Below are 22,225 nucleotides of genomic sequence, written 5' to 3' on the forward strand. Positions count from 1 at the left end.
CCAAAGTTAGACCCCTAACTTTGGCTCAAACGTTAGGTCCAACTTTGGCTAATTTCAAAACCGGTTCAATTGGTTCACTTTGGTTCTTCTTCAAACTTCAAGAGCAATCAACCAAGGCCTCTTTCAACCCAATTCCACCAAGAACAAAGGCCCATGATCATCACTCAAGGGCACAAGAGATAGTTAGAATAGGAATTTCATTTTAATTGTAATTTGTTTTGAATTTCATTTCCATTTTTTAAAGCCTATATAAGGCATCATTTTCATATTTGTGGGGAGGCTGGCTCCACTAGGGAGCACTAGAATTTGAGAGCTCTCTCTTTAATTTTCTTTGTTTTGAATCTTGGGTGGAGAATTGAAGGTGTTCTGTTTCATTCTCCCTCTGAGATTTCTCTCTGTTTACTTGCTGCATAATTTGAAGGAATTGTGATTTGAATCAAAACTCTCTTTACTGCTTTCCTCTCTATTTTCTTCTGCAATTATTCTCTGTTGGATCCAGGAAGGAATTGAGATCTAGACTTGGTCTCTAGTCTCATCCAACCCCTGAGATCTTCAACCTCTCGTTCAGATTTTGCAATTGAGCCAAGTTGCTTTCTGTTTTGATTTTTCAAGTGATTTTCCAATTCTGTTGAACCTGCTACATCTTTTACTTCTCTGTTTGATTGCTATTTACACTTCCTTGTTTGCTTTCTTTAATTTCTCTACACCCAATTCCCTTTACATTTGATGCAATTTACTTTTCTTGTCATTTAAGATTTTGCCAATTTACTTTTCTTGCAATTTAAGTTTCAATGCAATTTACTTTCTGCAACTTTAAATTCATTGTCCTTTACTTCTTGTTGGTTACAATTTCACACAATTCACATCAATGTTAGCTTGACTAAACTAATCACCCACTAAAGTTGCTTGATCCATCAATCCCTGTGGGATCGACCTCACTCCCGTGAGTTATTATTACTTGATGCGACCCGGTGCACTTGCCGGTTAGATTTGTGTGTTTTGGGAGAAATTTATTTTTCACCAAAATACTCATCAGACGCCAGGATGCTGCTTGTTTCTAGCGTTCAACGCCAAATCCATGCTCTGTTCTGGCGTTGAACGCCAGCCAGATGCTAGTAAGATCGTCCTCCAGGGTGTGATTTTTCTTCTGCTGTTTTTGATTCTGTTTTTAATTTTTTTGATTTATTTTGTGGCTCCACATGATCATGAACCTATAAAGACATATAACTAATAAAAATATAATTAAATAAAAAATTGGGTTGCCTCCAAACAAGCGCTTCTTTAATGTCAATATCTTGACAGTGGGCTCTTATGGAGCCTCACAGATGTTCAGAGCATTGTTGAGACTCCCCAACACCAAACTTAAAGTTTGACTGTGGGGGCTCTGGTTGACTCTATTTTGAGAGAAGCTTACTGTGCCTCTTTTCCATGTTTACAGAAGGATGTCCTTGAGTTTTAAACTCAAGGGAGTCCTCATTCAATTGAAGGACTATTTCACCTCTGTTAACATCAATCACAGCTCTTGCTGTGGCTAGGAAGGGTCTTCCAAGGATGATGGATTCATCCTCATCCTTCCCAGTATCTAGGATTATGAAATCAGCAGGGATGTAAAGGCCTTCAACCTTTACTAATATGTCCTCTACTTGTCCATAAGCCTCTTTTCTTGAGTTATCTGCCATCTCTAATGAGATTCTAGCAGCTTGCACCTCAAAGATTCCCAGTTTCTCCATTATAGAGAGTGGCATGAGGTTTATTCCTGACCCAAGGTCACATAGAGTCTTCTCAAAGGTCATGGTGCCTATGGTACAAGGTATCAGGAACTTTCCAGGATCCTGTTTCTTCTGAGGCAATCTCAGTTGATCCAATACATTTAGTTCTTTGGTGAACAGGGGAGGTTCATCTCCCTAAGTCTTATTACCAAATAAATTGGCATTCAGCTTCATGATTGCACCAAGGAACTTGGCAACTTGCTCTTCAGTAACATCCTCATTCTCTTCAGAAGAAGAATACTCATCAGAGCTCATGAATGGCATAAGGAGGTTCAATGGAATCTCTATGGTCTCTAGATGAGCCTCAGATTCCTTTGGTTCCTCAGGGGGAAACTCCTTATTGATCACTGGACGTCCCAGGAGGTCTTCCTCCTTGGGATTCACGTCCTTCTCCTCTCTTGTGGGTTCGGCCATGATGGTCAATTCAATGGCCTTGCACTCTCCTTTTGGATTTTCTTCTGTATTGCTTGGGAGAGTACTAGGAGGGATTTCAGTGATCCTTTTACTCAGCTGGCCCACTTGTGCTTCCAAATTTCTAATGGAGGACTTTGTTTCATTCATGAAACTCACAGTGGCCTTAGATAGATCAGAGACTAAGTTTGCTAAATTAGAGGTATTTTGTTCAGAGTTCTCTGTCTGTTGCTGAGTGGATGATGGAAAAGGCTTGCTATTGCTAAACCTGTTTCTTCCACCATTATTAAAGCCTTGTTGAGGCTTTTGTTGATCCTTCCATGAGAGATTTGGGTGATTTCTCCATGAGATATTATAGGTGTTTCGATATGGTTCACCCATGTAATTCACCTCTGCTATTGCAGGGTTCTTAGGATCATAAGCTTCTTCTTCAGAAGATGCCTCTTGAGTACTGTTGGATGCAGCTTGCATTCCATTCAGACTCTGAGAAATCATATTGACTTGTTGAGTCAATATTTTATTCTGAGCCAATATGGCATTCAGAGTATCAATTTCAAGAACTCCCTTCTTCTGAGGCGTCCCATTACTCACAGGATTCCTCTTAGAAGTGTACATGAACTGGTTATTAGCAACCATGTCAATAAGTTCTTGAGCTTCTGCAGGCATTTTCTTTAGGTGAATGGATCCACCTGCAGAAGTATCCAATGACATCTTAGCTAATTCAGACAGACCATCATAGAATATATCCAAGATGGTCCATTCTGAAAGCATGTCAGAAGGACACTTTTTGGTCAGTTCCTTGTATCTCTCCCAAGCTTCATAGAGGGATTCACCTTCTTTCTGTCTGAAGGTTTGAACATCCTCTCTAAGCTTACTCAGCTTTTGAGGAGGAAAGAACTTAGCTAGGAAAGCCGTGACCAGCTTATCCCAAGAGTTCAGGGTATCTTTGGGTTGAGAGTCCAACCACACTCTAGCTCTGTCTCTTACAGCAAAAGGGAAAAGCATGAGCATGTAGACTTCAGGATCTACTCCATTAGTCTTAACAGTATCACAGATCTACAAAAATTCAGTTAAGAACTGAAAAGGATCTTCAGATGGAAGTCCATGAAACTTGCAGTTCTGCTGCATCAGAGAAACTAATTGAGGTTTCAGCTCAAAGTTGTTTGCTCCAATGGTAGGGATGGAGATGCTTCTTCCATGTAAATTGGAATTAGGTGCAGTAAAGTCACCAAGCATCCTCCTTGCATTATTATTATTTTCGGCTGCCATCTCCTCTTCTTGTTCGAAAATTTCTGAAAGGTGCTTGCTGGATTGTTGTAATTTAGCTTCTCTTAGTTTCCTCTTCAGAGTCCTCTCAGGTTCTGGATCTGCTTCAACAAGAATATTCTTGTCCTTGCTCCTGCTCATATGAAAAAGAGGGAACAGAAAAATAATAATAGGGATCCTTTTTACCACAGTATAGAGGTCCCTATGTTAGTAGAAGAAAAGAAGAAGAAAAGAATGTAATGTAAGGAAAGAAACACAAGGGTGAGGAGAGCAGAGATGTGAGATGAAGAGAAGTGTTAGTAGATGAATAAATAAATAGAAGGAGATGAGAGAGAAAGAGAATTTTCGAAAATTATTTTTGAAAAATGGTTAGTGATTTTCGAAAATTAAAAGAAGAAACAAATTAAAATTGAATTTTGAAACAATTAGTTAATTAAAAAGAATTTTTGAAAAAGAGGGAGATATTTTCGAAAATTAGAGAGAGAGTGTTAGTTAGGTAGTTTTGAAAAAGATAAGAAACAAACAAAAAGTTAGTTAGTTAGTTGAAACAAATTTGAAAATCAATTTTGAAAAGATAATAAGATAAGAAGTTAGAAAAGATATTTTAAAATCAAATTTTTGAAAAAGATATGATTTTGAAAAAGATAAGATAAAAAGATATTTTTGAAAAGATATGATTGAAATTAGTTTTGAAAAAGATTTGATTTTTTTTAAAATCACAATTAATGACTTGATTCACAAGAAATCATAAGATATGATTCTAGAACTTAAAGTTTGAATCTTTCTTAACAAGCAAGTAACAAGCTTGAAATTTTTGAATCAAAACATTAATTGATGATGTTATTTTCGAAAATTATGTGATAAAGATAAGAAAAAGATTTTTGAAAAATATTTTTAAAATTTTCGAAAATAACTAAGAAAGATGAAAAGGATTTGATTTTTGAAAAAGATAAGATTTTTTAAATTGAAAATTTGATTTGACTCATAAAAACAACTAGATTTTTTTTTTTAAAAATTTTTAAAAAAGGCAATCCAAATTTTCGAAATTTATGAGGGAAAAAGGGGAAGATATATATATATATATATATATATATATATATATATATATATATATATTTATTTTTGAATTTTCAATGATGAAAGAGAAAACATGAAAAAGACTCAATGCATGAAGATTTTTAGATCAAAATGATGAATGCATGCAAGAATGCTATGAATGTCAAGATGAACACCAAGAACACTTTGAAGATCAAGATGAACACCAAGAACTTATTTTTGAAAAATTTTTTATGCAAAGAAAACATGCAAGACACCAAACTTAGAAATCTTTAATGCTTAGACACTAAGAATTCAAGAATGCATATGAAAAACACCATACAACACAAAACAATATAATATGAAGATCAATCAATAAGGTTTATCAAGAACAACTTGAAGATCATGAAGAACACTATGAATGCATGAATTTTCGAAAAATGCAGAGAATTTTTAGAAAAAATGCAATTGACACCAAACTTGAAATTGACTCAAGACTCAAACAAGAAACACAAAATATTTTTGATTTTTTATGATTTTGTGATTTTTTGTATTTTTATTTTATATTTTTTGAATATTAGTGTGAAAAAGAAAAATAAGGATTCCAAAATTTTTAATATGAATTCCAGGAGTCTTGCACTCTTATTCTAAAGCTCCAATCTGAGGGTTAGACATGGCTTAATAGCCAGTCAAGCTTTAGCATGTAAATCTTTTGGATCTGGAACAGCAGCAGGTGGATTAGCAACAACTAGCTTGCTCTTGATAATGTTGGGTTGGAAGCCCCAGTCCAAATGAATTTAGACATGGCTTTACAGCCAGTCAGGCTTCAACATGCTTCATGAAATACTAGAATTCATTCTTAAAAATTTTAGAATAATTTTCAAAAACAGATGAGAAATTTTTGAAAGATTTTTGAAAATTTTTTTTTTGAAAACAAAATAAGAAGAAAATTACCTAATCTGAGCAACATGATGAAATGTCAGTTGTCCAAACTCGAACAATCCCCGGCAACGGTGCCAAAAACTTGGTGCACGAAATTGTGATCTCAGGCAACGGCACCAAAAACTCTGTACGCACGTCTTAATAAATCATTTTTCATTCACAACTTCGATACAACTAACCAGCAAGTGCACTGGGTCGTCCAAGTAATAAAACCTTACGTGAGTAAGGGTCGATCCCACGGAGATTGTTGGTATGAAGCAAGCTATGGTCATCTTGTAAATCTCAGTCAGGCGGATAATAATTGATTATGGAGTTTTCGAAAATAAATAATAAATAGACAGAAAATAAAGATAGAAATACTTATGTATATCATTGGTGAGAATTTCAGATAAGTGTACGGAGATGCCCTCTGAACTTCTGCTTTCCTGCTGTCTTCATCCAATCAGTCCTACTCCTTTCCATGGCTGGCTTTATGTAAGGACATCACCATTGTCAATGGCTACTTTTCATCCTCTCTGTGAAAATGGTCCGATGCGCTGTTACTGTATGGCTAATCATCTGGAGGCATCACCGTGGTCAATGGCTGCATTCTATCCTCTTGTGAAAATGGTCCAAATGCTCTGTCACAGCACGGCTAATCATCTGAGGTTCTCGATCATACTGGAATAGGATTCACCCTCCTTTTGCGTCTGTCACTACACCCAGCACTCGCGAGTTTGAAGTTCGTCACAGTCATTCAATCCCAGAGTTCTACTCGGAATACCACAGACAAGGTTTAGACTTTCCGGACTCTCATGAATGCCGCCATCAATCTATCTTATACCACGAAGATTCTGACTAAGAGATCCAAGAGATACTCATTCAATCGAAGGTAGAACGGAAGTGGTTGTCAGGCACGCGTTCATAGGGAATGATGATGATTGTCACGTTCATCACATTCATGTTGAAGTGCGAATGAATATCTTAGAAGCGAAATAAGTTGAATTGAATATAAAACAGTAGTACTTTGCATTAAATCATGAGGAACAACAGAGCTCCACACCTTAATCTATGGAGTGCAGAAACTCTACCGTTGAAAAATACATAAGTGAATACAGGGTAAGCATGGCCGAATGGCCAGCCTCCCATGGAGGTCTAGAGATCTCTAAAAATGATCAAAAGATGATCCCCAGATCATAAGATGTCTAATACAATAGTAAAAAGTCCTATTTATAGTAAACTAGTTACTAGGGTTTACAGAGATAAGTAATGCATAAATTCACTTCCGAGGCCCACTTAGTGTGTGCTTGGGCTGAGCTTGAATGTTACACATGCAGAGGCTCTTTCTGGAGTTGAACGCCAGGTTGTAACGTGTTTCTAGCGTTCAACTCTGGTTCGTGACGTGTTTCTGGCGTCTAACTCCAGACTGCAGCGTAGAACTGGCGTTCAATGCCCTTTTGCATCGTCTAAACTCGGCCAAAGTATAGACTATTATATATTGCTGGAAAGCCCTGGATGTCTACTTTCCAACGCAATTGAAAGCGCGCCATTTTGAGTTTTGTAGCTCCAGAAAATCCACTTTTAGTGTAGGGAGGTCAGAATCCAACAACATTAGCAGTCCTTCTTCAACCTCTGAATCTGATTTTTGCTCAAGTCCCTCAATTTCAGCCAAAAAATACCTGAAATCACAGAAAAATACACAAACTCATAGTAAAGTCCAGAAATGTGAATTTAACATAAAAACTAATGAAAACATCCCTAAAAGTAACTAGATCCTACTAAAAACATACTAAAAACAATGCCAAAAAGCGTATAAATTATCCGCTCATCATCTGTGGTATTCCGAGTAGGATCTGGGAAGGGATGGCTGTGACGAGCTTCAAACTTGCGAGTACCGGGCGTTGTGACAGACGCAAGAGGATAGTAAATCCTATTCTAGTATGATCGAGAACCGACAGATGATTAGCCATGCAGTGACAGCGCATTGGACCATTTTCACAGAGAGGATGGGATGTAGCCATTGACAACGGTGATGCCCTACATAAAGCTTGCCATGGAAAGGAGTTGGAATGGTTGGATGAAGACAGCAGAAAAGCAGAGGTTCAGAGGAACAAAAGCATCTCTATACGCTTTTCTGAAATTCTCACCAATGAATTACATAAGTATCTCTATCCTAATCTATGTTTTATTTATCTTTTAATTATTAAAACTCTATAACCATTTAAATCTGCCTGACTGAGATTTACAAGGAGACCATAGCTTGCTTCAAGCCGACAATCTCCGTGGGATCGACCCTTACTCACGTAAGGTTTATTACTTGGACGACCCAGTACACTTGCTGGTCAGCTGTGCGAAGTTGTGACAAAGAATTAAGATTATGAACGTGCGTCTAAAGTTTTCAGTGCCGTTACCAAGGAATGGAACCGTCACGATTTCTGCGCACCAGCAACTCCCCGGCAACGGCGCCATTTTGATGAACGTAAATATTCGTATGCCAATTAGAAACTAACAATGAAACCAGTCGTGAGTATAGTCTAACCAACACGCAAATACTGCATCAAACAATTCTAAAATCTATAAACGAGAGTATTGATCTCGGGTCGTTCTCCCTAGGAATTGCCTTAGAATGCTCATCATTGATTAGGAAAGTCTTTGTGGTTTTGAGAGTAGGTGCAAGAGTTCAAACTGACCAAAAGCAAACAACAATTAATTGCGATAAAAGCCTTGGCTAGGGGTAAGCATTGGAAGTTCCATCACTATAGCTTCCTTCAATTATGATAAGGATTGATTGTTGCTTTACTTAGTTAACCCCCTAACAATGGAGGAAAGTCAAGTAAGAGTAACTAACTTGAGTCACAAGTCCTAGTCTCACCCTTAGGAAGTCTAGCTTTAGTGCACTCCAAGTGAATTAGCAACTTCTCAATTCATAATCTACAATTGATATCCACTATTCAAGTGTCTCCAATAACTCAACTCCTAAGCCAAGTGAGAGAAATCTACTCCATAGCTAGGGTTGTCATTATCACAAATAATTGGTAGGCAATTAAAGAAGACATGATGTAATTGAGAGAGGAGAATTGAATTAAAGCTATCTAATCCAAGCAATCATTAACAATCAAACAATTGAATGAAATTACACAATTTATTAATCCAAAATCAAGGTAACAAAGTCAACCAAATCTAGATCTAAGAAATTGAATCAAAAGAGCATCAATTAAGAGTAGAAGAAGAGTAGATCTACAACTTGTACCAAAGTAAAAGTGAATTAGCAAAGGATCTCACCAAGAAATCAAAGGAGAATTGCTATGGAGGAAGTGAAATCCTAGAGAGAAGTTGGAGCTTCTCTCTCTAAAAACAAAATGTAACTAACTTCTTAAAATATCTAGAATTATGACTAATTGTCCTAACACCACTAATCCTTGGTCTTCTTAAGCTTTTCCCTCCAAAATTCTACTCCAAAACAGGCTTGGGACTCCCTGAAATCGCTGGGCATGTGCTCTTTTAAAAAATCATGTGCGCACATCGATGCATACGCACACTGCACGCGTACGCGTCCCTGGAGTCTTTTGCAATCTGCGCGCAGGCGTAAGGTGTGCGCGAGCGTCACAGGGAATATGGCCCAGCCTTATAAACGCGCCGGCTCCTCGCTCGGCTCCACTGTGCTGGCTCTGGATGCGCGCATGTACGCGTATGCGCAACGTGCGCGTGCGCGTGCATGTCCAAATTCCAAATCTTCAATTTGTTCCATGCTCATTCCATTCATGCATGCTTCCTTCACTCCTCTTAGCCATTTTTGCCCTATAACTTCTGAAACCACTTAACAAACGAATCAAGGCATCTAATGGTAATAGAGGCGGATTACAAATTGTCAATTTTAATGCAAAAGAAGCATATTTTCATCTATGAGGCAAAATGGAGAAGGAAACACAAAATCACGCAATTTTATATGAATAAGTAGGGAAGATCATCGATAAAACCCTTAGATTCTATACATGATAAACCCTAAAAATGGGGTTTATCAACCACAAACAAGAGAAAGCAGAGCAAAGAGGCAATGGCCACAAGGAGCAAGAGAGAAGAATAATATTACAGCTATTACCTCCAATTGTTCAATTTGTTTAGAATAGATGAAATTGATCAGAATAGGTGAAAAAAACCTAACATAATAGATTAAATTGATCAGAATCTGGATTAGGGAAGAGTACCTACTTGAAAAATTGATGAAGACGACCGTGACGGCGCTGAGATACCAGAAGACGAAGGTGATGGTGCCGCGAGCTAAAGACGACGACGGCACATAAGACAATGACGATGGCACCGAGATCTCAAAGATGAAGGCGACGACGCGCGAACTCAGTCGATAACGAAAACCCTGCGAGGAGATGTGCTTCTGGCGGTGGTTACATCAGTGACTGTGTGAGAAGATGAGAGTATTGTGGGTGAATTAGGGCCATTGAGGGTAGAATAATTCAGTAATTATTTTATTTTATTTAAATTAGCGACCGATTTTGCAATTGATTAGTTTTAATAGTATTTTTTATTGGTCACTAATTCGGTCGCTAAGAATTAAGTTTTCAACCAATATGGTGACCACGACTTAGTAACCGTATTAGCAACCAAAATTTTCCACCCTCTTTATTCTATCGGATTCACAATCGGTTGCTAAATAAAAATAGCTTTAAATCAGTATTATAGTTGGCTGCTAAATCCGTCACTACCTTAACTATTAGTATCCTCTAATGTGCATGGTATCATAAAGCTTCCGGGATCTTTAAGCTTCTCTGGTAAGCTTTTCAGAATGACTGCACTGCATTCTTCAGTGAGGAAAACTTTTTCAGTTTCTCTCCAATCCTTCTTATGACTCAAGATCTCTTTCATGAACATAGCATAAGAGGGTATTTGCTCAAGTGCCTCTGCAAACGGAATCTTTATTTTAAGAGTCCTGAGATATTCTGCAAAGCAGGCAAATTGTTTATCCTGTTCCGCTTGGCGGAGTTTCTGAGGATAAGGCATCTTGGCTTTATATTCTTCAACCTTAGTTGCTGCAGGTTTACTTCCTACAGAAGTGGTTAGAGAAGCCTGCCTAAGGGGGTTGTTATTAGCACTTACAGGTGTCTGATCCCCATTGGCGTTTGAACGCCAAAGTTGGGTGCTGTATGGGCATTTAACGCCAGATTGCCACCCTTTTCTGGCATTTGAACTCCAGAATTGGCCATCCACTGGGCGTTCAACGCCGACTTTTTACCCTTTTCTGGCGTTTGAACACCAGAATCATTCCTCTATGGGCTCTTACTGTCCTCAGAGGGATTTTGGGCAGTGGTTTGGTCATCCTCCGTCAGTTGTTCCTTTCTTGGATTTCTGCTGCCTTGAATTGAGACATTCAATGTCTTTCCACTCCTCAAATGAACAGCTTGGCACTCTTCTGTTATCTGTTTAGATAACTGCTGTCTTGTTTGATCCAATTGTGCTTCCATATTCTTGTTAGCCTTTTTAGTGTCTTGTAACATCTCTTTAAATTCTGCTAACTGTTTTGTTATAAAAATCAATTGCTGATTGAGTTCAACAACTTGTTCTGGAGGACTAAGTTCAGTGGATACTGCTTTAGCCTCTTCTTTCATGGAGGACTCACTACTCAAGTACAGATGTTGATTTCTAGCAACTGTATCAATGAGCTCTTGAGCCTCTTCAATTGTCTTTCTCAAGTGTATAGATCCACCAGCTGAGTGGTCTAGAGACATCTGGGCCTTTTCTGTAAGCCCATAGTAGAAGATGTCTAATTACACCCATTCTGAAAATATTTCAGAGGGGCATTTCCTTAGCATCTCTTTGTACCTCTCCCAGGCATTATAAAGAGATTCATTATCCTCTTGTTTAAAGCCTTGGATGTCCAGCCTTAGCTATGTCATCCTTTTTGGAGGGAAATATTGATTCAGGAATTTGTCTGATAACTGTTTCCATGTTCTTATGCTTGCCGTGGGTTGGTTATTTAACCACCTCTTAGCTTGATCTTTTACAGCAAATAGAAACAGTAATAATCTGTAGACATCCTGATCTACTTCCTTATCACGTACTGTGTCAGCAATTTGTAAGAACTGTGTCAGAAACTCAGTAGGTTCTTCCTGTGGAAGACCAGAATACTGACAATTTTACTGCACCATGATAATGAGCTAATGGTTTAGCTCAAAATTGCTGGCTCTGATGGGGGGTATACAGATACTACTCATATATGAAGCAGTAATGGGGTTAGCATATGACCCCAGAGTCCTTCTGGACTGTTCATTTCCACTTAGGTTCATGATAGAGAAAGAGAGATGATGTGGATTGTAAATAAAAATTTTATCCCCATTTTTTTTAAATTAAAGAAATTAAAATAAAGTAAATAAAAAAAATTGATGCAAGTTTCGAAAATTAAGAAAAGAAAATGAAATAAAAGAAATTAGAAAACTAAATTAATTAATTGGAAAGATTTGGAAACTATGGGTGAGGATTTTCGAAAAATGAAGAGAGAGAAAGTGGTTAGGAAGTTTTGAAAAAGATATGTCTTAAAATTAAAGATACTTGTAAGAAAATAAATAAAAGAAAAGATTTGAAAAAGATATGATTTTAAAATTTTAAAGATTGAAACTTTCTTAACAAGGAAACACCAAACCTAAAATTTTTCAATCAAAATAATGAAATAGAAGTAATTCGAAAATTATAAAGAAAAAGAAAAAGATTTTGAAAAATTTCATAAAAGATTTTAGAAAAATATAAAAAGAAAATTGAAAAAGAATTTGTTTTGAAAAAGATTTAAAAAGATAAATTTTTAAAATTGAAATTTTAACTTGACTAACAAGAAAGTACCAAATTTTAAAAATTTTGACTAGGTCAACCTAAGGAATTTGAAAATGATGAGCAAATAAAGGAAAAGATATTTTTTTGAATTTGATGAAGAAAGAGAAAAACAATAAAATGACACCAAACTTAGAATTTTTAGATCAAAACAAAGAAAACAAACAAGAAAACTTTGAATGTCAAGATGAACACCAAGAACACTTTGAAGATCAAGATGAACACCAAGAACAAATTTTGGAAATCTTTAGGATAATAAAAACACAAAGGACACCAAACTTAAAAATTTTTATACTTTGGACAATAATAATTCGAAAATGCACAAGAAAAACAAGGAAAGACACAAAACAAGAAAAACTAATGATCAAACAAGGAAAATAAACAAGAAAAACTTGAAGATCAAGAAAGAACAAGGAACATAAAACTCGAAAATATGAAGAATAAATAGAACATACAATTCAAAAAATTGAAGGAAAATAAAAACATGCAATTGACACCAAACTTAAAACATGAAACTAAACTCAAACAGAAGACTCAATTATTAGTATATTGGTTTTTATCTATTTATTAAAAATTTTCGAAAAAAAAAATCTAGAAAAAGAAAACAAGAATTTTAAAATTTTAACAAAAACAATAATAAAAGACTCAAATTTAGTGACTCTAAACCAAAAAAAGATAAATTTTTCCTAATCTAAGCAACAAGATGAACCGTCAGTTGTCCAAACTCAAACAATCCCCGACAACGGCGGCAAAAACTTGGTGCACGGAATTGTGATCACACTTTTTCACAACTCCGCACAACTAACCAGCAAGTGCACTGGGTCGTCCAAGTAATACCTTACGTGAGTAAGGGTCGATCCCACGAAGATTGTCGGCTTGAAGCAAGCTATGGTTATCTTGTAAATCTTAGTCAGGAGATTAGTGATTAAAATGATTTTGTTTATGAAAAGTAAATAACATGAAATGAATGATACTTGTGATTCAGTAGTGAGGAACAGGTTGAGGTTCCGGAGATGCTCTATCATCTGAATCTCTGCTTTCCTACTGTCTTCTTCTCCAAACACGCATGGCTTCCTTCCATGGCAAGCTATATGTTGGTGGATCACCGTTGTCAATGGCTACCATCGTCCTCTCAGTGAAAATGGTCCAAGCACGGTTTCTGTACGGCTAATCAACTGTTGGATCTCTCGTCTCGGATGAAAAATGCCAGGCACAGCTACCTCACGGCTAATCATCTGTCGGTTCTCACTTGTGTCAGAATAGGATCTCTCTATCTTTTTGCACACTGTCACTGCGCCCAACATTCGTGAGTTTACAGCTCGTCACTGTCATCCGATTCCAGATCTTACTCGGAATACCACAAACAAGGTTTAGACTTTTTGGATCTCAGGAATGCTGCCAACTGGTTCTAGCCTCTACCACGAAGGTTCTAATCTCACAGATTCGAATGCTCTGTTGTCAGGAGATGCAAGTCAAACTCGTGGGTTAGAAACCCTCAAGTTGTCGCCCAACGACTACGTTGAGCTTAGGTAGAACGGGAGTGATTTTCAAGCACGCATTCATAAATTTGAGAATGATGATGAGTGTCACGGATTACCATATTCTTTATATTGAAGTACGAGTGAGTATCTTATAACAGAATCAAGCGTCATTGAATAGAAAACAATAGTAATTGCATTAATCCATTGAGACACAGCAGAGCTCCTCTCCCCTACGTATGGGGTTTAGAGACTCATGCCGTAGAAGATACAATATGAAATGTAAAAAATGTCATAAATCTCAAAATGAATCTCTAAAAGTAGTTTTTATATTGAACTAGTAACTTAGGTTTACAGAAAATAAGTAACTAAGTGCAGATAGTGCAGAAATCCACTTCCGGGGCCCACTTGGTGTGTGCTTGGGCTGAGCATTGAGCTTTACACGTGCATAGGCCTTTTTTGGAGTTAAACACCAGCTTGGATGCCATTTTGGGTGTTTAACTCCAGTTCTGGCGTTTTACGCCAGAAAAGGGTCTCTGGCTGGCGTTGAACGCCAGTTTGGGCCATCAAATCTCGGGCAAAGTATAAACTATTATATATTGATGGAAAGCCCAAGATGTCTACTTTCCAACGCAATTGAGTGCGCACCAATTCGGCTTCTGTAGCTCCAGAAAATCCACTTCAAGTGCAGGAGGATCAGAATCCAACAGCATCTGTAGTCCTTTCTCAGCCTCTGAATTAGACTTTTGCTCAGATCCCTCAATTTCAGCCAGAAAATACCTGAAATTTCAGAAAAAGACAAAAACTCATAGTAAAGTCCATAAATGTGATTTTTGCATAAAAACTAATAAAAATATAAAAAAAATTAACTAGAACATACTAAAAACTACATAAAAACAATGCCAAAAAGCATATAAATTATTTGCTCATCAATTACCCTTGCTTAAAGACCCCACTTGGAGTTCCAAGGACCAGAAGAAGAGGCATTAACTCCACACCTAGGCGTGTGATGCACGGAAATTTGTCCCTCAAGAATTTTCCTTCGGCAAGTATACCGAATTGTCGTCAAGTAAAAACTCACAATAGAGTGAGGTCGAATCCCACAGAGATTAATTGGTCAAGCAACTTTAATTAGAGGAATGTTCTAGTTGAGCGAAGCAGAATTTTTGGTTTGAGAGTTGCAGGAAATTAAATGGCGGGAAAGTAAATAGCAGAAAATGTAAATGCTGAAAGTAAAGAGCTGAAAATAAATGACGGAAAGTAAATTGCAGAATCTTAAATGGGAATGGGGAAGATTCTCATAAAAGTAAATTACAGAAATTAAAAAGAATGGGTAAGATCAGAATGGGGAATTCATTGGGTTTAGGAGATGTTGCATTCTCCGGATCAAGTTCATTTTCATCTCTTCCTCAATCAATGCGTTTATTGATCTCCTTGGCAATCTTAAGTGATCGAATTACAATTCCTTGTAATTCAATCTCTCAAATCTAGATCAATAGCCACTTCCTTGGTCAATTGCTCATGAGAAGAGATGAAGTATGGTCACTGATTATACCACATGCATTCCCAAATCAAGTGTTGGTAGAATTATAGTCACCATATCCTTCCAAACCCAATTTGGTCCAACATGAGAAAGTATTTCTAGCATGATCTCTTCATTTCTCTTCCAAGGTTCAGAAGAGATCCAAGTACGAATAGCTTATTTTCCAAGATAACTACTCAATTGGATGAAGATTGAAAGCTTTCTAGTAAAATCAAGAGAAAAGATAGAAGAAGAATAATGAAAACTAATATTGATCCATCAAATTACAACAGAGCTCCCTAACCCAATGAAGGGGGTTTAGTTGTTCATAGCTCTGGAAATGGAAAACAAAGATGGAAGATACATTCTAAAAAATAAACTAAAAGTGCAGAGAAAGTAAAATACAAAGAGTAGTTCTCCAATTTCCAACTCCCCCAAAAAGCTCTCCTCTCTAATTCAAAACTACCCCTATATATACTACTCTTCTGATCTTCTAGTTGGTTCTTCAAGTCTTGGATATGAGCCTTTGGATCTTGAGTTTGAAGTAGTTATCCTCTTCAGTGGGCTTAGCTTTACTTGCAGAGAGAAAGTGTGAAGTAGGCAGGGTATTTAGCTCAGGACGTTAGTGGCGTTAACGTTAAGTGAGAGTGTGGGTTCGAGAATGTTAGTGACAATCACCTTTTTCACTAACGTTCCTAACCCAGGGATGATCCACGTTAACTTCAACGTTAGTGGCACCAACGTGACCACTAACGTTTCCTCTTGGTCCTTCACACACGTTATTGGGACTCACCTTTTCCAATAACGTTGAGAGTCCTCCCTTTCCCCTACGTTAGAGTCCACGTTAACTTAGTTAACGTGGCTCTTAACGTAGGCTTGCCAATACTTCGAGAACGTTAGTGAAACTTACCTTTGTCACTAACGTTCCAAGATGTCCCTACTTCCCACGTTAGAATCCACGTTAACTAAGTTAACGTGGCTTCTAACATGGTGATGATAGCCATCTCCAACGTTAGTGACAAAGCTGAGTGTCACTAACGTTGGCTCATCATCCTTTCCTCCACGTTAGCTTCCACGTTAACTAAGTTAACGTGGGAGTTAACGTGTCTCATTGTGGCTCATTGTGGCTGATTCCAACGTTGGTGACAAAGGTGAGTGTCACTAACGTTGGCGATTATTTGCTTTCTCCACGTTAGCTTCCACGTTAACTAAGTTAACGTGGGAGTTAACATGGCTCAAAGTGGCTTAGTCCAACATTAGTGACAAAGGTGAGTGTCACTAACGTTGGCCGTTCTTTTGCTTCCCAGCGTTAGAGTCCACGTTAACTAAGTTAACGTGGCCCTTAATGTGGCCAATATGATCTTGGTCCAACGTTAGTGACAAAGGTGAGTGTCACTAACGTTAGCTCCACTTTCTTCTTCTACGTTAGAGTTCACGTTAACTTAGTTAACGTGACTCTTAACGTGGGCTATGATAGCTTCGAGGACGTTATTGGCGATTACTTTTCTCATTAACGTTGCAAGCTAGCTCCCATTCCACGTTAGTGGTCACGTTAGTGAGACTAACGTGGCTGCTAACGTGGTTCCTTCTTGCTTTCTTTGTCTTGAAAACAAGCAATAAAATGCATCAAAGTTCTAATCCACATCATGAGTCATGCATCATCCAATTTGTCATTTAATTCATGCAAAATTCTCATGAAATCATGTAAAGTGCACCATGCTTGCTTGAATCAAGATGTAAGTGAATTTTTACCCAAAACTTGCTTATTTCCTAAGAAAATGCATGAAACTACCCTAAATCAATAAAGAAAAGGTCAATAAAACTGGCCAAAATGCCCTGGCATCACAACACCAAACTTAAAGCTTGCTTGTCCATAAGCAAGTACTGGAACAAGAGAATGATGAATGAAATGCCAAGTGAAATGAGTCATTATTGTGGAAGTCATGTCCTTGGTTTTATGGTGGTTTCATGCATAGCAACTTAGGTTCATTCCTTCACTGGCTTTCAGACCTTTATCATGTCCTGGAATACCCACTTGACTACACCTTATGAAATTTTTATTCATTGATCCTTTTTGTCTTTTCAGGGCTTGTTTGTGTTCTTAGACTAGGTGCTCTGTGAGGGGGCGACTCTTTAAGATAAGCTTTCAGCCAGCACTCCCGAACCAGTTGGTTCAAGGTGCTAGGTGTTAAGACACCCCTAAGGACTTACTCCCTCAAGTCTCTTTCTCCCATACATACACACCACAGGCACTTGGTTTGTTATTTTCTTTCTTGAGACCTTGGTGTCCAGCACCTCTTTGGGTTACTAAGTGTTTTGTAGCAAGGATTACTCTTGATAGTGGACTTTTAGCTGATAATCCCGGGTTAGTTAACCCAAGTTACCAAGTGATAAGGCACGTCTAAGAGCTTATTCATCCAAGTAAATCCCTTACACAAGAGCACCATAGACATATCCCTCAAGATTCAAACCCTTAGTGCCTAGCCTTATTTCTTACTCTTTTTCTTTTATTCTTTAAGTTTCGTTTTTCTTTCCCTCTCTCTCTCTCTTTTTTATTGGGATCTTGTTATTCAGCTAGTCTCATGGGGTGTGTTTCAAGCATATGATTCAGGACAGATAGTTGCCTTCCCACCTGATTGGTGAACCAACTTAGCTAATCTATTACCACACCACAAAATTAGGAACTTACTCCACAACTTGAATTCCACTATGGTCTTTGATAACACACATTCTCTTTTTATTTGATTAAAAAGGGGACAAGCATACAAATAAGCAAGGTACGAATGCAGTGACATGAAGACTAGCAAGCATAGACCCAAGCAATGAAAAACTTAAAGGCATAATTAAAAATCCTAACTACCATGGAACATGTTCTATTTCATACATGATTTTCCTTATTTAAAACTTGAAAAATATGGATCAAAGAGGGAACTCCACCACCTTTTACTCATGGGGTTGCCCATGCTCTTCCTCTTGCTTGTCTTCTTGGTGTTTTTCTTGAGTGCTTGTACTCCCACTTCCCTTGCCTTTTCCAATCAACTTCTTCCAAAAACCAGCATCTTCCATCTTCTTTTTTAGTGTTTCCTTCTGCTGTTTCACCTTCCTTTCCTCTTGTTCTGTGAAATCTTTTTGGACCTCATCATACCTAGGAATTGCAGAGTGTAGATTATGCATATGACTAGATATATAGTTCAACTTAGCTTGAGTGTTTATGTTGAACTCCTCCCTATGTAGTTGCCGTCCTTCATTAAGTACACTGAACTCATTGAATGCCTTCGTCTGAGCTAGCTGGCATTGGTTGAGTTCTTAAAGGTGCTTATCTTGACGCTCTTGCCTTTCAGACACTTGATTGATGGCTTGAGTGAGCTGGGAATAATGTTCCATTTGCTTTTTCTGCCACTCCCCTTGTTGATTCATCTAATTAGAAAGGAGCTCTTCTTGACGATCCATCCTTTGAGCTTGAATGTGCAGTTGTTGTTCTTGTCCCTCCATATAACTCCTTGCTAGTTCCTCAATGGCTCTATGAATGTGATTCAGGTTTATGTTGGTTGGGTCATAATATTCTCTTTGTTGGTGTTCTTCCTGATGAGACTCTTCTTGGTGAGCTCCTCTTTTTGGTTTTGGCTTTCCTATGTGAGGTCTTCTTTGTTGTTGGGCTGGTGTCACATGAGTTAGACGCTGAAACGTAATTAGCCTCCCAGGATTTAACCAATCTGGGTTGCTATCCTCGAAGACAACCTTGGCCTTCGTGCACAGTCTGAGGATAGTGCTGGGGTACCAAAGCCTGGCACCCGAATCAATCTTCTCAGCTGACTCTTGAATCCCCTCGGCTATAAGTTCATGCACATTGATATCTCCACCCTGTACTAAGCAATGTACCATAGTAGCTCGAGTGATGTTGACCTTAGAATTGTTCGCTGCTGGGAGGATAGATCTCCTAACGAGTTCAAACCATCCCTTGGCTTCAGGGCTGATGTCTCCTCTCTTGATGAACCTGGGTCTCTTATCCGCATACCTTTCCCAGTCAGCTCCTATAACACATATGTCATTCACAATTTGTTCGAGTTCATCATCGTCAGGGCTCTTGCTTACTCTTGCTTGATAACCAAGCTCATTAAAATGTAGTGATTTCAACTGAAGAGTTCTTGTTATAGCATTGGGGCTGAAGTCCACCTCTTTCCCTCTTACGTAACTTTTGAAGGTGGGAGCCTTGGTTTTGTCTTCTCTGACCACATTTGCATAGAACTCTTTGATGAAGTTTGTATTTATCTTCCCCTCCGGGTTCGTAAGCCTTTGCCAATCCCTTTGTTCAATCTTCTCTCGAATATGTGAGCACTCATCCTCGTCAATTTGAAATGTTAACTCAGGTAGTATCTTCTTGAGCTTTATCCGTTCAAATTCGAGTTCATGGAATGCAGTTTTGAATCTCTTCTCATCGAAAGGAATGCTCTCCACTGGTTCCTTCCTCTTTTTCCTCTTGGAGCTTGATGATGCCATGAGTTTGAGTTGATGTGTGAAGAGGGTGGAAGGTATGGATAGATGAGGAATTGGGTTGGTTAGGACAAGGTGTGATGAAGAGATTCGGATGTCAAAGGTGTGAAGTGTGAGAAATGGGAATTGGAATGTGAAGGGGAAGTACGGACTAGGACTCACTTATATAGGGAAGTGATGAGGGAATGAAAGGTGTGGATTGATGGGGTAATTGTTTGATGGACGATTGGGGTTTTGCATGGAATGAGCACAAGGATCACCAACTTTATGATGGGGTTGGTTCAGTTTCCAAGTTTGTTCTTCTTCCAATGTTGCATGGCAACCATTCCCAATGCAATCCCCTTGAAGACACGTGTGTGGTATCTTCCTTTTGTGTTATCCGAACCCTTCAATTGCCCCATCAATGGGCTTCTACAAAATGAAAGAAATGTGATTAAAAACATACTTTTAGAAATTGGCGGCAAAATTAGAAGGTTAACTAATCTTTTTTTTTGTCTTTGTTTTTAAGTAACTAAGTGCTACTCATGAGTGCAAACCAACTGACTAACTCAACATCCATGTATGCAACATTGGCAACACCAAACTTAGTTTGGTGCCATGTGGTGTAAAAGATTTGTTTAAGGCCCCTAAGAGTGACATGATGTGGGTTACATTCATGTTCTCTTAGTGTGCCTTGAACACCAAACTTGTTTCTCACTATATGTTGCACACAATGATTCATTCAAGTGCACATCAAGTTGATTTGAAATTCATGAACCTTGAATTATTAACTATTTTTAAAAGCATGTAAAACATGGGTTACCTCCCATGAAGCGCTTCTTTAGTGTCACTAACTTGACGTTCTGCCTCCATCAGGGTGGTTGGTAGTGCTTCAAGTCTTCCCCCCTTGCAATAAATCTATCTCCATTGGCTTCATCAAGGATCTCCACATGTTCCAAGGAGAGAACTCTATTGATGGTAAAAACTTTAGGTAGCTGAGATGGGATGGTGGGGAGATCGGGGGGAATAGCTGGGAAGAAAGCTGAGATTACTTTATCCCCTGGGGAGAAGTCCTCTGTAGGGATCTTCTTGTTCCTCCACTTCCTTGGTACCTTCTTCTTTGTAGGTAGCTCTGGTTGAATGAGAGCACTGCACTCCTTATTCATCACTGTTGTTTGTCCTCCCTTGAGTGAGCTTTTCTTGGTCAGTAGCTCCTTCATATACTTAATGTATGAGGACATTTGTTGGAGGGCCTTGATGAATGGTATGTTTACATGGAGAGATGCAAACATGTCAAGAAACCTTGAGTATAGTCTCTTCTCTACACAGCCATCTAGTAATTGGGGAAAGGGTGCATAGAGTCTCAGCAACTCCTTCTGTGTCAGCTCCTTCTGTGTAATTGTGGTTTCTTGATGATTCTCCCCCTGCTTTCCTACTGAAGTATCTTCAGGTTGTTCTAATGGGTTGTTAAGCTCTTCCTTAGTCTCCTTATTACTTATAGTAACCATTTTGCAATCTTCCCATCTGACTTTCTTTGCTTCACCTCTCGGATTTTTTTCTGTGTCACTTGGGAAGCTATCAGTAGGTTTGGGAATCTGCTCGGAGAGGTATCCCACTTGAAATTCCAACCTCTTGATGGTGTCTCCCTGATTCTTGATATTGGCTCGCCCCTCCTCCTTGAATACCTTATTATCTTGAATCTCTTTGCATATGCCCTCAAGTAGAGTCTCAATTCTGGAGAGTCTATCTTCAGATAATGGTGGGTTGGGATTGGACGGGTGAGTTGGGTTATTTTGGTTTTGGTATGGATGGGGAGAGGTGTTGTTAGGGTGATGTTGATATGATCTTTGTGTGGAATGTTGGTGAGCTGCATGGTTGTTGGGGTTGTGACGTCTCTGATCTTGGCTTTGATCCTGTTGATTTTCCCACCCAAAGTTTGGGTGATTCCTCCAACCAGGATTGTAGGTCTTGGAGTATGGGTCATGATTTTGCCTAGGTGAATTCCCAATGTAGTTGGCTTGCTCCTGACTACCCTCTGCTTCTTCATCCTCTCCTTCTTGTGTTGTTGATGAGGTGGTGATTGCTGCTACTTGGTTCCTCTCCATCTTCTTGGTGAGGTCAGCCAGCTGCTTAGTAATAAGCTTGTTTTAGGCCAGCAGTGCATCCGCATTGTTTAGCTCCATCGCTCCTCTAGTGTTGCCTCTTTCAGAAGCATAGAAGTAGTCATTCTCAGCTACAGTCTCAATGACATCTATGGCTTCCTCAATGGTATTCTTCTTGTTCAGAGATCCCCCGGATGAGTGGTCTACTGCCTTTTTTGATTCATAGGAAAGGCCTTCATAGAAAATGTGCAGCTGCACCCATTCATTGAACATATCTGGTGGACACCTTCTTATCAGGTCCTTAAACCTCTCCCATGCTTCATATAGAGTCTCACCATCTTGCTGCCTAAAGGTTTGCACCTCAGCTCTCAGCCTGTTGATCCGTTGAGGAGGATAGAATCTTGCCAAGAATTTGTACCA

General features: G+C 38.5%; 2 non-coding genes across 2 annotated transcripts; both read left to right on the forward strand.

Moving 5' to 3' along the window:
* The first annotated feature begins 2,945 nt into the window (after positions 1-2,945).
* LOC112730768 (small nucleolar RNA R71) lies at positions 2,946-3,053 on the forward strand. The gene has a single exon (XR_003166578.1). It is a non-coding gene; the product is annotated as a small nucleolar RNA R71 (small nucleolar RNA).
* A 19,020-nt stretch (positions 3,054-22,073) lies between these two features.
* Positions 22,074-22,180, forward strand: LOC112731396 (small nucleolar RNA R71). The gene has a single exon (XR_003167175.1). It is a non-coding gene; the product is annotated as a small nucleolar RNA R71 (small nucleolar RNA).
* Positions 22,181-22,225: the final 45 nt, after the last annotated feature.

Source organism: Arachis hypogaea, chromosome 12 (assembly GCF_003086295.3).
Source record: "Arachis hypogaea cultivar Tifrunner chromosome 12, arahy.Tifrunner.gnm2.J5K5, whole genome shotgun sequence".
In the NCBI taxonomy this organism is placed as follows: Eukaryota; Viridiplantae; Streptophyta; class Magnoliopsida; order Fabales; family Fabaceae; genus Arachis; species Arachis hypogaea.